Source organism: Cryptomeria japonica, chromosome 2 (genome assembly GCF_030272615.1).
Source record: "Cryptomeria japonica chromosome 2, Sugi_1.0, whole genome shotgun sequence".
In the NCBI taxonomy this organism is placed as follows: Eukaryota; Viridiplantae; Streptophyta; class Pinopsida; order Cupressales; family Cupressaceae; genus Cryptomeria; species Cryptomeria japonica.
In genome coordinates, this window is record NC_081406.1 from 59,837,873 (window position 1) to 59,852,892 (window position 15,020).

Below are 15,020 nucleotides of genomic sequence, written 5' to 3' on the forward strand. Positions count from 1 at the left end.
GTTTAGGACAACCCATCTATCCTTTTCTAATGGGAGTTTTACCAAAAAGAAGCCACTTGGTAGTGCTTTCAATTGGATGCTAGTGCCCCAATGTTTATCAAACCATCCTTTCATTTTTCCAAATGTTGGCCATCCACCACCCCATTTAATAAAAGGTCCTATAAATCCTTTAGCCTATTTATTGTGCTTTTCACTCAAGACTATTCTAAAAAAACTGAAATGATTTTATAAGGGGGTTATGTGGGGTTTGGGACTTGTATATGGTGAAAATGGATAACAATAATAACAATATTGAAAGGCTAAATGAATTCAACCACAAAACCCTAGCCTAACAATCAACAAAGATCCACCATAATATATGAAGATTACCTAAGACAATGCAAATCACATGAAATTACAAAGATTATACCATCACATGTCCAATAGTGTTTTGATCTCCATTCTTCCTATCTCCATTGATCTTGCTTGATATATTTGCTCTCAAATTTTATATGCACAAGAGCTCAACAAAGAATGGAATGTGGTTGCAAGTAGGATCGTAGTATAGTCAATTGATCAAGTCATTAGGGTTTGATAATGAGGGAAGCATCTCCTTATATAGAAGACACAATAAGAAATGGAGGGATAAGATTGAGAGGTGTAAAAGGAGGTCGGCTATGATTAGAGGGTAGGTAAAAGAAATAATAAAATAATAAAAGGGGTAGGTAGTGTATGAATTAAGAGATGAATGACACGTGTCATGGGTAGAAAAAGGTTAATGAATTAATTAAATAAATAAAGATTTATTTAATTAATAGAAGAAGTAGGATAATTAAATAAATAAGAATATTTATTCAATTTAGGAAAAGGATAATTTAAATAAATAAATGTATTTATTTAAATGAGAAATAAGGCTAGAAGAGGATAAATGAATTAATTAAATAAATAAAGATTTATTTAATTAATAGAAGAATTAAGCTTAGATAATTAAATAAATAAAATATTAATTTAATTAGACTGGACAATTTTGGGTGTCTACATTTTGCCCCTCTTTGAGACAATGCGGCTTGTCGCGTTGTTTCAAAGAAGATAAGATGAACTGATACAGAGTTGCCCTAAAATGGGAATGATATACCCCCTCGAGAGATTGGATGAAAATGTCTGAAAAGATTGCAGACAATCTCTCGATAAGAAAGACAAGATAGAATGGATTGACCGGATAAAGTGACAAAGTCACGGGATAACGAAGACTGACTCGGGAAACGAAGGTGAGGGCTAGGGGTAGTCTATAAGATAGACCACGGGAGAAAATACATCCTCATTGTCATCCACATATTCACAAGAGCGTATTGCAGAGCGAAAATAGAGCAGGAGCAGTCAGCAGCGATGGCTTTCACTCACAGATTCGATCGCGTTCACCGATTTCAGAGGCCAACTGAGGCAGGAGAGCCGGTAAGTACCACCAAACCTCCTCGTACTTTGACGCATTTAATTTTGTCATTAATGCATGTCGAATAGGGTAATAAATGCGCTTAGCCGAGGACAGAGCCGCTATCAAGGAGATGGGTCTGAGACATGTACTGTATGTGCCTGAGTTTCGGGCAAACATGGGTTTGCTGACTGCGCTGGCTAAGAGATGGCACTCTAAGACGTGCACGTTTCATCTGCCGATGGGTGAGATGATAGTCACCCTAGAGGATGTGTACAGGATTATGAGGATACCGATCGATGGGAAGCTAATCCCATACGATCGAGATGGCGACAGAGAGGCCCTGAGACGAGTATTTTAGGACCCTGGACTGGAGATGAGGGCAGGACACGTGGCATGGGACACCATGACAGCCACCAGGTTAGCATTGCCGGCAGTGATCGAAGGAGCTATCAGTGGTTTCCTGTGTCTGGATAGGGCGACACGGGGATTGGCTGTGGGTTGGGGAGGAGCACTGGAGACGCTGGTGACACAGCATACCAGATATGCCTAGGGACCATGTGTGTTGGCCCACTTGTATTATGAGCTTCATCAGTTTGTTTATCATGGATCAGTGGGATTGGGCTGCGAAGTTACCTTGCTGTAGGTATGGGCTTATGAGCATCTGCCGGTTACCCGACCGATACACTTCAGGGGCAGAGGTTATGGACGTAGCTTTGTGCATTTATATGATATGATCACATCGCAGCCACGGATTGACAGGCTAGAGTATTGGCGGTGGGTGATTGATGACATTGATGAGGTCATATGGCGACCATATCTGGGCTGCGAGCAGTGGGAGGATGATGCAGTTGAGCTTCCCTACACCTTCCGGAGCAGGTATTTGATTGGGCGGACGCCCTATATGCTAGAGAGGCAGCTGGTAGATAGGATTGGCCGACAGTTTGGCCGGATTCAGAGGATGCCCCGGGGCTCAGGCATGTATGCCCGCACAGTTAGAGATCAGGCACAGTTTGGACCGTTGTTGTAGTATGATTAGGCAGTGACACAGTTGGTGGAGATGATACCTCTACCCTAGGACATGTGGCCAGAGATCGAGGACGTCGGCATGGATGCCGAGTATACAGCTTATTGGGCAGAGCATCCGTTCCCACGGTTGACAGATCCTGGAGAGACACTAGAGGGAGATGGTGGGGGAGATGATGATGATGGTGGAGGTGATGGGGGCAGAGGTCGACAGAGGAGGAGGGGAGCAGTTGGAGAGAGGAGGGTGGCAGCTCAGAGGGAGGGTGGTGAGGAGAGGCAGGCTCGGGTGGTGAGGGGTCACGGTGGATTGCCGCTACAGGTGCCAGCAGCACAGGGTCCTGGATAGGTACAGGCATAGGGATAGAGACAGAGACAGGTACCAATACAGGCACCAGTACAGGTACAGGTACAGGCACAGGGGCAGGCACCCGTACAGGGGGAGCCACAGGCAGAGGCAGAGGGGGATGACCTGGTGGAGGCCGAGCTACTAGATCTGAGGGAGATCTGCCAGGGCCAGGCAGATGAGATCCAGGAGCTGGAGAGGGAGAGGGATCAGCTCAGGATGAGGCTCAGGGATACTGAGCGAGAGCGGGATCAGGCTATCCAGTGCTACACAGAGGCTGAGACAGCACTGAGGGCAGGGAGACAGGCAGCTGAGGATACAGGGGCATGATACGCTTATGTCCTACGGGCAAGAGAGGAGATAGCCTACTGGAGAGACCTCTACTACGGTGCAGTGCCAGTAGATCAGCGGGCGAGGAGCTTCCATAGACCGTCGCGTATAGCGATAGCTACGGGAGGGAGCCGGAGGAGATAGGCATCAAGTGGTGGGGTTATGGGTCCTCCACCACCACCAGATATAGGAGACAAGAGGGATGATCCTGAGGCGGGTCCTTCAAGGGCTCAGATTCCACCGAGGCCAAGCAGCTCCGAGGGAGGGAGTTCATCATAGCCTTAGAGGGCTCCCTATGTATCAGTTTTGTACCATTTTTGTATTGTAGACACCTGCGGGTGCTTTTGTAGCCATATGATTTTGACATCATTGTATCATGACACTTTTGATTATATATATGAGATGATTCATCTTTGCGGCAGCTATATGCATGTGTACCTATGTGATGAGATGTTCTTATGTGATGCTTATGATATGGATGCAAATATGTATATGATGCAATGCAATATTTTTTTTTTGTTCGTTTATGTTTTATATGTGTATGCATGATGCAAATGTGAATGTATGAAATGCTTATATGTGGTAATGCAGGTGCAACTACATGAAATGCAAATGTTTTTGGTGTGTCATTATACTCAATCATGTGATAGCAGGCTACGCGGACTCGAGAAGGATGATGGAAGTCAATCAAGAAAGGGGGGATGAAAGACAGAAGATATGAAAGTGAAAGAGTTTTTTGTGCGTTATCATCATTGAGCTTTATTATGGCAAGTAGGTTATGACAATCGAGGCATATGTTCGACCCAGAAAGTCATTGTACCTGTTTGCATGGAGATAAGACAGTCACAAACAAGGAATGCCCCAGTTCACACTAGACTCACAGTGTCCTCATATCCTTGGACAAGTCATAGCATTACTAAGAGACAATCCACAGACAGCAAATACAAATAGGTGACGATACCCCATCCTCGCCTTTCTAGTCAAAGACATCCTGGAGATAGAATCTCTAGTCAGAGACATCCCGAAAAAGCTAAAAGACATGTCACCAAAAGATAAAATCAAAAGAAAACCCAGACTCGACACCAACATCCACTGTAGTCCTCAAGTTTAGTGTCTCTTGTCACTTGTATAAGTCTTATTTGATTGTGGTCACAATGTTTACTTTCACAAAATGGATAGATAGCACTGAACCATATGTTGTCTGAGTCTGTTGAAAGATTTGATTTGTTGAAGCCCATTGTTGCTGTCGTGTCATCTGAAACTGACTGAATCCATGAAACTGATACTTTATTGCGAAGAAGACGGAACCTTATTGCGGATCCGTGATGCAAATGTTGCTTTATTGCGGATTGTGCGCGGATAAACTGAAGGAAGCTGGAAGAAACTGTACTCCTCGAAACATGTGATGTTCTCAGTTCCACACCCATTACTAGACGTAGGATTTGCCTTAGCCACGGATAGGATCTGATTTATTATGGATGGAAAGGGATGTGAAAAGGGAGGTTTATTATGAATGGCTAACCAATCTTGGGTAGATCAATAACAAGCCATGATGGGAATGGGTAAGTTTATTATGAACGAATAGGTTGTGAGTGTGTGCAAAGTGAAAGGCTGAAAGAGAATCCTGAAGGAGGGAGGAGCAATGTCTCTACGCATGGCGCTGGTGACCCAGTTTTCACCATGGTACTTGCCTAGGGCGCCACCGAAGTGGTTTTCACCGTTGGACGAAATTATTTCTCTTTACTTTTTTCGATTTTTCAATGTTTTTTGCATCACAAAGTGCCTGTTTGCCAGGTTTTCACCAAGCAAAGATTTTTTTTATTTTTTTTATTTTTTTTGTATTTTTGAATTTTTTGATTTTTTTGTATTTTCGAATTAGGATATTCCGAAGAGCTATGTGTAGAACCTGCGAAGGTGCATGCTGTTGATAGGATCCTCCAAAGGTTCACCTTCTGTAGTTGAGAGCTGATATGCACCAGATCCATATGCTGCTGTAATAATGTAAGGACCAAGCCAGTTTGGTTCGAACTTGCCCTTCTTCTCTCTGTCTTGTTGATTTTTTAGATTTTCTCTGAGAACTAAGTCACCCACCTCAAATGTGCGAGGCTTGACCTTGTGATTGTAGCTGCGACTCATTCGTTGTTGGTAAGCTTTGATATGACTATAAGCAGTTTGTCTTCGTTCATCCAATAGTTCCAGCTCTTGTAAGCGAGAGACCCTGTAGTCTTCATCACTGATGATGTTTTGCAAAGAGACCCGTAAAGAGGGTAGCTCGACCTCAATAGGCAAGATGGCTTCAGAACCATAGACTAGTGAATAGGGTGTAGCTCCTGTAGGTGTACGGACACTTGTGCGGTAGGCCCAAAGTGCAGGATTAAGTTGAATATGCCAGTTACGACCAGCATCGTCGACTGTCTTCTTTAGAATTTTAAGGATTGTTTTGTTAGACGCCTCAGCTTGGCCATTACCTTGGGGGTAATATGGTGTGGAGAAACGATGGGAGATATGGAAGCGGTCACAGAGTTCGCGAACATCTTGATTTTTGAAGGGACGCCCGTTATCAGTGATAATGGAAACAGGAATACCGTATCGGCAAATGATATAATTGAGGATGAATGTAGCAATCTGTTTTCCAGTAACTTGTGTGAGAGGCACGACTTCAATCCATTTTGTAAAATACTCTGTGGTAGTGATAATGAATTTATGACCATTAGAAGGAGGGTGAATCTTGCCTATGAGATCGAGTCCCCACTGACAAAAGGGCCAAGGAGACGCAAGTGGTTGAAGTTCTTGTGCTGGCGCATGTATGAGATCTCCATGAATTTGACATTGCTTACATTTCTTGACAAACTGATATGAGTCTTTCTCCATATTGGGCCAGTAATATCCAGTCCTGATGAGTTTCTTGGCCAAGGTAGGACCACTAGCATGTGGACCACATATCCCTTCATGCACTTCCCATAATGTAATATGAGCTTCGTCACTTTCTAAACATCTAAGAAGAGTGCCATCTAGACCTCGCCGGTATAGGATATAAGCTAAAATGACATATCGAGAGGATTGGCGAATGAAAGTGCGACGTTGGTTATTTGATAGATCAGGAGGTAAAGTATTGTCTCGTAGGTATGTGAAAATGGAACCATATAACTGGGATTCGGGACCGACAACGCATATCATCTCAATAGGCATGATCTCATATGAAGGGACCAAAAGGTTATCCACCAAGAACTCATAGCGGGTCTCGTTTGGAGGTAGATCGATCAGTGAAGCAATTGTAGCCATGGCATCTGCGACGCGATTCTGCTCTCTTGGTATCTACTCAAAGTCTATCTTTGTGAAATGTTGTTTCAGACCATCCACCATTTGTTTATAAGACATTAACTTTTCATCTTTTGTTTGATAATCACCGGTTGCTTGACGGATAACAAGTTGGGAGTCCCCAAAAACATGAAGTTCTTAGATCTTCCATTGAACTGCAATTCGTAATTCTGTTGTTAATGCCTCATATTCCGCTATATTGTTAGTGCAAGGAAATGATAAGCGGTATGATTTTGGTATAGAATCCCCTTGAGGAGTTATAAAGAGGATGCCAGCTCCTACCCCATGCTGTGTATATGAGCCATCAAAGTATAGTTGCCATGGCTTTGCATGTGACATTGTCAAAATGGATTCATCTGGAAATTCTGAACTTAGAGGAACATCATCTATCATGGGAGCATATGCTAATTGATCTACAATTGCTTGTCCTTTTATTTCTTTTCTGTCCACATACTCGATGTCGAATTCACTCAATATCATTACCCATTTGGCCAGTCGCCCAGTAAGTGTTGCCTTATTGAGAAGGTATTTCAATGGATCTATCCTTGCAACTAACTTTGTCTTATGAGTAAGCATGTAATGTCGTAATTTCTGTGAAGCAAAGACCACAGCGAGGCATGCACGCTCAATTGGTGTGTAGTTTAGCTCATATCCCACCAATGTGCGACTGATATATTATACTGCTTTTTCCTTGCCTTCAACAATTTGTTGCGCTAAGAGTGCCCCCAATGCTGTTGGAGTAGCTGAAATGTATAATAACAGTGGTTGATCTGGAACTGGTGGCATCAGAACTGACGGATTTAGAAGATAATCTTTGAGCGTCTAGAAAGCCTGTTGACAGTTGTCATCCCATTTGAATTTGATGTTTTTATGTAGCTGGTGCTGAAAAGGATTACACTTATTTGCCAGTTGTGCTATGAATCTTCGGATGGACTGGAGTCTGCCTTGTAAGGATCGAAGTTGACTGATATTTCTTGGTGGTTGCATTTCCAAGATAGCTTTGACTTTTGTTGGATCCGCTTCAATTCCTCTTTTGGATACAATGAATCCTAGGAGCTTCCCCGAGGTTACTCCAAAGACACATTTCTTAGGGTTTAATCTTACTTTGTATTTTTCCAACCGATCAAAGGCAACTGAAAGTATGTCCAAATGTGTATTTCTGTCTATTGATTTGACCAAGAGGTCATCAACATAATCTTCCACAGTTACATGCATGAGATCATGAAAGATAGTAGTCATGGCTCTTTGATATGTAGCACCTGCATTCTTTAGCCCGAAAGGCATGACATTCCAGCAGAAAGTTCCCCATGGAAAAGTAAATGATGTTTTGTGTTGATCCTCGGGTGCGATCCTTATCTGATTATAACCAGAGAATCCATCCATTAATGATAGCATTTCATGACCTGCTGTGAGATCAACAATCAAGTCAATGTTTGGTAATGGGAAGTCATCCTTTGGACAAGCTTTATTGATGTCTCTGAAATCTGTGCAAATTCTGATGCTACGATCTGGTTTACTGACAGGTACCAAGTTGGAGATCCATTCAGGACAATCAATTGGGCGTATGAATCCGACATCGAGTAATTTCTCAAGTTCTGCTTTGACTAGTAATGCCACTTGTGGATGCATTTTTCTTAATTTCTGTTTTACTGGTTTTGCCCCCGGTTTGACTGTCAGATGATGCATTACCAAATCCGGATCCAATCCAGGCATATCAGTGTATGATCAGGCGAAGTTGATTTGTCGCTTTTTGAAGAAACTTATGAATTTTGACCTTTCAGACTCTGTCAGTGATTGAGCTAGGAATATGTTGTGTGGAACCTCTTCTGTACCGATGTTTGTTTCGATAATCTCCTCTACCGACATGGATGATTTTTCCTCATATGATGTTGGGAGAATGTCGAGCCTTCCATCTTCGGGCGCCTCAGAGAGGTTTTCGCCCTCAGATACGTCCTTTCTTTTTACTTTTTTGGGGTCAGATAGCGCCACAATGTGGTTTTCGCCATAAGACCCTTGATTTGTTCTTATTTTCACATTTTTGCGACTGGAAGGTCCGACACCCTCACCAAAATATGCCACGCTATTGAGTTCTATGGTGTATCCTGCTTTATGATCTCCAGGGGGAAGATCATCTCGTATGCCCAGATAGTCAATAAAAGCTTCATCATTTTGGAATGTATCCAACTGTGCAGGTCCTTCATGATCCCAGTCAATGAGTTGGTGGTGAACAAGGGGAAGGCTGTTAATGTCTTCGAAGTTAGCGGGGCTAAGAGTGAAGATGTGGTTATATTCGGGTATGTCAAGGTAATCATCGAGGTCATCGATGGCACTCTCCTCATCAGTCTCGATCACGAGCGAATCCAAATTATCATCACTAGTGGCGCATTCCGGAACAGGTGTTCTCATCCTATGTGATTTCAACCTAGAACCTTGAGACAAGGACTGTGTAGACTCCTCATGGGTTGTTTCTTGATCAACTCTGAATTTGTTATAAAACTCCTCCTCTTTTGTGGGTTCACCTGGCTCTTTGAATGTCTCGGTGAGCTCGTAGTCACTGGAAGACTTGTCGGAACCCCATTCCCATTCGTTGGAATCTGTGGAATAGCGATTCTCTTGTTGAATTTTGGCAGCTTTGATTTGTAAGGCTTCTTCTGTCCTTTGGGTGTGGACCTTGGAAGTTAAGAAACCAAGTCCTTTCGAGCGTTCCTTCTTGAAAGTCAATTCAGGTTGTAAAGGTTCAATGATGCCTTCCTTTCGTAACCCCAGAGGGCTTTTTCCATCATACCCGAATTTTTGTAGAATTTTGAAGCCTTTGCCATATTTCTCACATGGTAGATTGATGTGGTCTTGTGCTTCTTCTTCATTGTCTCTGAAAAGCATTTGGTATAAATCTTCCTCTTCTAGTTCACCCCATCTTTGAAAGGTAGTAAGGTCCCATTTGAGCGTCATGATGGAGATTTGCTTGTTAGGATGTGGTCTTCCATATTCTTTTGGGGAACTCATGACTTGTCTTAAGTACATGGTCTGATTGAAAGTATATTCCCCCATGCCTTTGTCCTGAAACTTGCCTTTAAGCTCACCTTGTTTTGATGTCGAAGGTTTTAATGACTCAGGATCAATGTATGCCAACGAAGGAATAGCCTCCCGATTACTAGGAATGATGGTCTCAGTCTTTGATTTCAGGTTATTGCAATATATGAATGGATTAGGATCACCGTTAACTGTTACTTCCACTCCATTATGAGGAAACTTAATGCATTGGTGATATGTGGATGGGACTGCCCTCATTTCATGGATCCAAGGGCGTCCTAACAATATGTTATAAGTGAGATTTAAATCCAGGACTTGACAGACCACATCCTTTGTAACTGGCCCAACTTTGAGAGGTAAGATGACTATACCCTTGGATGAATGCTCTTCATCATCATATGCCTTAATGGTGATCTTGTTTGTAGAATTCACAGCTTTATCAAAATATCCCAATTCTGTGATAGTGCTTAATGTGCAAATGTTTAGACCTGCTCCATCATCTATCAGGACTCGTTTTATTCGATGTTTGTGTATGAAGGCCTCAATGTGTAATGGTGCATTATGCGGCTGACTTACAGAGGCGTCATTAGCTTCCGTGAAAGTAAGTGAATGTAGAATGGAAAGGTATCCCACCATGGCTTGAAACTGGTCCACGTTTAGATCAGTAGGAACAACAGTATCTCTCAAGATTTTGTCAAGAATGGCTTTATGTGCGGGAGATATGCGTAAGAGCTCAAGGATTGAAATGAGCGCGGGTGTCTTCCCTAACTGTTCTACAAGGTCATACTCAGGTTTGGTTGATGAAGAAGCGGTGTTTTTAGTTGGAGCACCTTGCAAAGTGATTTTACCTCGACGGGTTGTAACATGACATTCAGAGGTAGGTTCGGAAGAAGATCCAACACCTTTTAGGACAATCCTGGGTCTCTGAGTAGAATTCTCAGACGCTTTGTCCTTGATGATAATGGTAGAGACACAATTGTTAATTGAAATGTGATTAATAGTTGAATCATAATTGTAAGATGCTCTGGTATAGTTGGTTTGATCCTCTGTGACTTTAGCTTTTCCCTTGTCATGTTTTGGGAATGGTTCCTTGAACATCTCATGTTCTTGATTAGACGAATGTCCCTCAATCTCAATGTCACCTCTATCAATGAGATCCTGTATGATGTTCTTCAGTCGATGACAATTTCCTGTCTTATGACCCTTGCTCTTATGAAATTCACAATACTCATCATCATTCCACCAATTTGGTTTAACCTTTGGTTCATATGGCGGAAAATCTGGAATAGTGATTACCTTGTTTGCCACTAGCTTCTTGAAAACTGACTCAAGTGGTTCTCCCAACGGGGTATACTTCCTTCGTGATCTAGAAGTTGTTTGAGTATTCACTTGATTGTTTGTAGAACTTGATCCCGAAAAGATGACTTTGGGTCGCACTATGTTGGCATCGACAACACCATCATTGACCTTATTCTTGTTTTTATTCCAAAATCTTGGCTTGTCTTTTCCTTTAAAGTCATCTTTGTTTTCCTTGAATATCTTAATGACTCCTTGTTCAATTAGGAACTTTTCAGTTGCTAAGCCTTTTTCAATGACGTCCTTGAAGGTGGACAAACAAGCTTTCCTTAAGTCATAACCAATCTCTTTGTTAACATTTTGGGTGAACATTTCTACCATTTGTTTTTGTGGAATTTCACAAGAGCATCTGCTAGCTAGATTTCTCCATCTTTGTAAAAATGATGCAAAAGATTCTCCCTCTTTTTGCTTAGTATTGCACAAAGTAGTGACTGATATGTCTGTCTCTATGTTGTAGGAGAAATGTTGAATAAATGCCTCTGCTAAGTCACCCCATGACTTAATTCCAGGTGGAAGTTGGGAGAACCATTCCATAGCTTGATCACCTAAGCTTTGTGGGAATAATCTCATCAAATATGTCTCTTCTGCTGCTACCTCAATGCAAGCTGTGAAAAATTGTCTTATGTGTGCCTTAGGATCCCCTTTTCCTCTATACTTATCAAATTTAGGCATCACAAAGTGTGTAGGAAAAGGAGGCATTGGAATGCTCTTGTCAAATGGAGAAGGACATATGTCTCTCATTGTGTATGTTGGCTTTGGTGTATTTATGTCCTCCATTTTCTTTTGTAAGTCCTTGATTTGTTGCTCCAAATTGCTCGTAGGTGGAGATCGACTTCTTGGACCATACCCCATGCTTGAGGCACCAATTGGAGGAGGAGCATGTTGCATATATGGATGATATTGATCATACACATGTTCATATGGAGGAGGTATGTAATGATGCTGTGTATATGGACCACTTGGTATAGATTCATGTTGAGGAACCCCATATCTATTTTGTGCATGTATACCATATTCTACAGGCATGTCATGTTCCATTGTGTTGCCCCCAAATTTGACATGAGGTTTCCTTGTGTCCAAATTTTGAGCATGTCTTTGAATATCCAATTGCTTTGGTGGTTGATCCTTAGCATTGGTATGTGATTGAGCATATCTGTCTGCATAAGACTTCCATAATGGTCTACGAGGGTAAGTATCATATGTTTGACCATGTGTATGTGGGACTGCTGGTTTTTGAAGCAAAGCTGATGGTGATTTAGGTACCATATGTGGTCCTCTATTTCCTCCACTATTAGGTCTCCTTTGATCCATATTGGAGTAAGGTTGTTGCAAAGGTCTATGTTCCATTATTTGAGACATGTCAAAATCATGAGGTATCTTGGCTCCACTTTGTGCCATCATTTGTAAGAAGTATTGTCCATCCCTCCTCATTATTTCCTCAACCAATCGATTGAAATGGGGATTCATAATGGATTCTTCCACATCTGCTGAATGTACTGAAAAGTTGTCCACATTGTCATTGTGTGTAGCATTGTTGTTTATAGTGTCCATGTTCTCAACATTTGGAATGTTTCTATAGACATCCATGTCAGGTAATGTAGTCTGATCAGAATTGAAAAAGATATCATTGTCATACTCATAAGAACTCATGTTTGCGGACTCTTGAGCCTCTTTAGTTTCTCTCATAGATTTTTGAAGACGGGTTTCAACCATGAACTAGGTATTGACCAAGATGTGAGAGACTAGATGAAAAATGGAAAGAGTATGGAAGACCAAGAGTTGAATGGAATGTAAACGAGTCTGAAGTGTACTTGCAATGTCCAAAGTGTAAGACCAAGTATGTATGTAGTAGAGTAGGTGTGACTTCCAAAGAGAGGATAGTTTCTCTTGATGAGGTAAGTTGACCTTGACTCTAAGTAAAACCAAATGAGACCCAAAGGTAAGAAACCTTGATGAGGGACCACTTAGCAAAGTGTTGTTGTATGTAGTGTGTTGACAAAGTATGATGAGGACAAGCAAGTGACCTTTTGACTCAAGTTTAGACAAATGTGAATGTAATGTAAGGTGTAAAGCAATGATGGATTTTGTGAGACTCAAAGACAAGTTGAATGCTAAATGAAACCCTGGAGAAATGACCTAGGAAGCTCAAGAATTTCGAAACTGACTGTGTTTGTTTGCTGAACTGTAACAGTTTTTCAATTCTAAACACAGAAGCGTCTGTATACTTCACAGATGCGGTTTCCTGACACAGACGCGCCTCTGAGATTTTTTTGCAAAGTGTAGTGTTGATTTTTGGAACACAGACGCGATTCTGCCCTTCACAGACGCGGTTTCTTGACACAAACGCTATTATGCTCGACACAGACGCGTTTCTGCAAATTTTGTGCAATTTTTTCCAATCTGTGAAGTCGTTTTATTGTGATCCAATCTGACTGTTTGACTGTTTTTCATGACAAGAGGACACAGTGTTGATAAGGACTCAATGTTTGCAAGTGTCTAGACTCAAAATGACTCCAAGAAAAGTGTGTTGTTTGATGTGAAAATGTTTTGCATACACTTGAAGACACAAAAGACACAATGTTTTGCTGTTTGGTCTTGAATGTTTTGAATGTTTAACATAAGTCAAGCACAATTCTTATGGCTGGCCAAGACAATAGTTGTTGATCCCACATGGGGTTTTACCCCCGAGGCTACGCTATTCAGAGTGGATACTTAGATGCTTGACCTCACTGGCTCCACCCTCGGCACTCACTTCTCGGGTCAGCCAAGCATCAGTCCCTATGAAAACTCCCCATGGCAAACTTTGTATCTCTACTAAGAACCGTATGTGTGTGGGCCGCTACCAGAGGTCCGACCTCCTGCCCCAACAACTAGAAGGATTTGGGCCTCTAAAACAAAATGGTGCTAGTAAGGGCATCCACTCGTGTGGCCATACATGCGGCACTTTCAGCTCTGTAAATACAGAAGGCTCCCAGCCGGTAGGGGTTATGCCCTATAACTGATCAAATAAGTTTGATCAAACGGGTTTATGGGGAGACATAGTGTCGGTATGAACTAATCAGCACACGTTATTCATAGTTTTCACCATGAACACATTTGATTATAGTGGTTCGGATGAGGTGGGTTTTCCTCGCTACCACTTGGGTCGTTCTCTTCTCACTAGTAGTCCTAATGACCACACGAGAAGACAGGCGCTCTAAAGATTAAACAAAAAGAGCCTATTGCTCAAGACACAAAAGACAATGATTCAATTTTAGTGCACCAATGGAAGTGTTTGCTAGTCTATGAAAACAAGGCACACAATAAAAATCCAAAAACCCTTGCCAAGGACCTGCACCAAAGATTTGTTAGTAGTTTTGGGTTGTTTCAAATGATCACTCCTTCCTACAAGCACACAAGTTAGGTAAATTTTAAAACCCAAAAGACTTTGTGAAAATAGGGGCCTTCAACCAAATGATTTTGCTTCCAAGACAAGCTGCACCAACTTTGTTAGCTAGATCTGAAAATGTTAGTCCAAAAATAAACCAAATTTGAAACCTTAAATGCAAAATCCGAAAACTGAATCAATAGAACTTCAAAATTTTGAAACAGGTGATACATAGACGCGATTCTGAGACACAAACGCGGTTCTGTGAGACACAGACGCGGATAAAAACCACAGACGCGCTTCCCAGACACAGACGCGGATAAAAATGACACAGACGCACTTCCGTAACACAGACGCGCCTTTCGGAAACCTGCAAAATAAAATTTTGTCGAAAACACGGACGCGATTCCAGATGTCACAGACGCACCAGAAAATTAAAAACGTGATTCAAAAGTATGCAGACGCGAAAATGTCGAAAATGTTGTCGGAAATGCCAGATCTGCAACTTCAAACACGAAATCTGCAACAAAAGGTTAAATGCAAAAGGGACAAGAGTCCCACCGGGCGTGCCAAAATGTATATGGTGAAAATGGATAACAATAATAACAATATTGAAAGGCTAAATGAATTCAACCACAAAACCCTAGCCTAACAATCAACAAAGATCCACCATAACATATGAAGATTATCTAAGACAATGCAAATCACATGAAATTACAAAGATTATACCATCACATGTCCAATAGGGTTTTGATCTCCATTCTTCCTATCTCCATTGATCTTGCTTGATATATTTGCTCTCAGATTTTATATGCACAAGAGCTCAACAAAGAACGGAATGT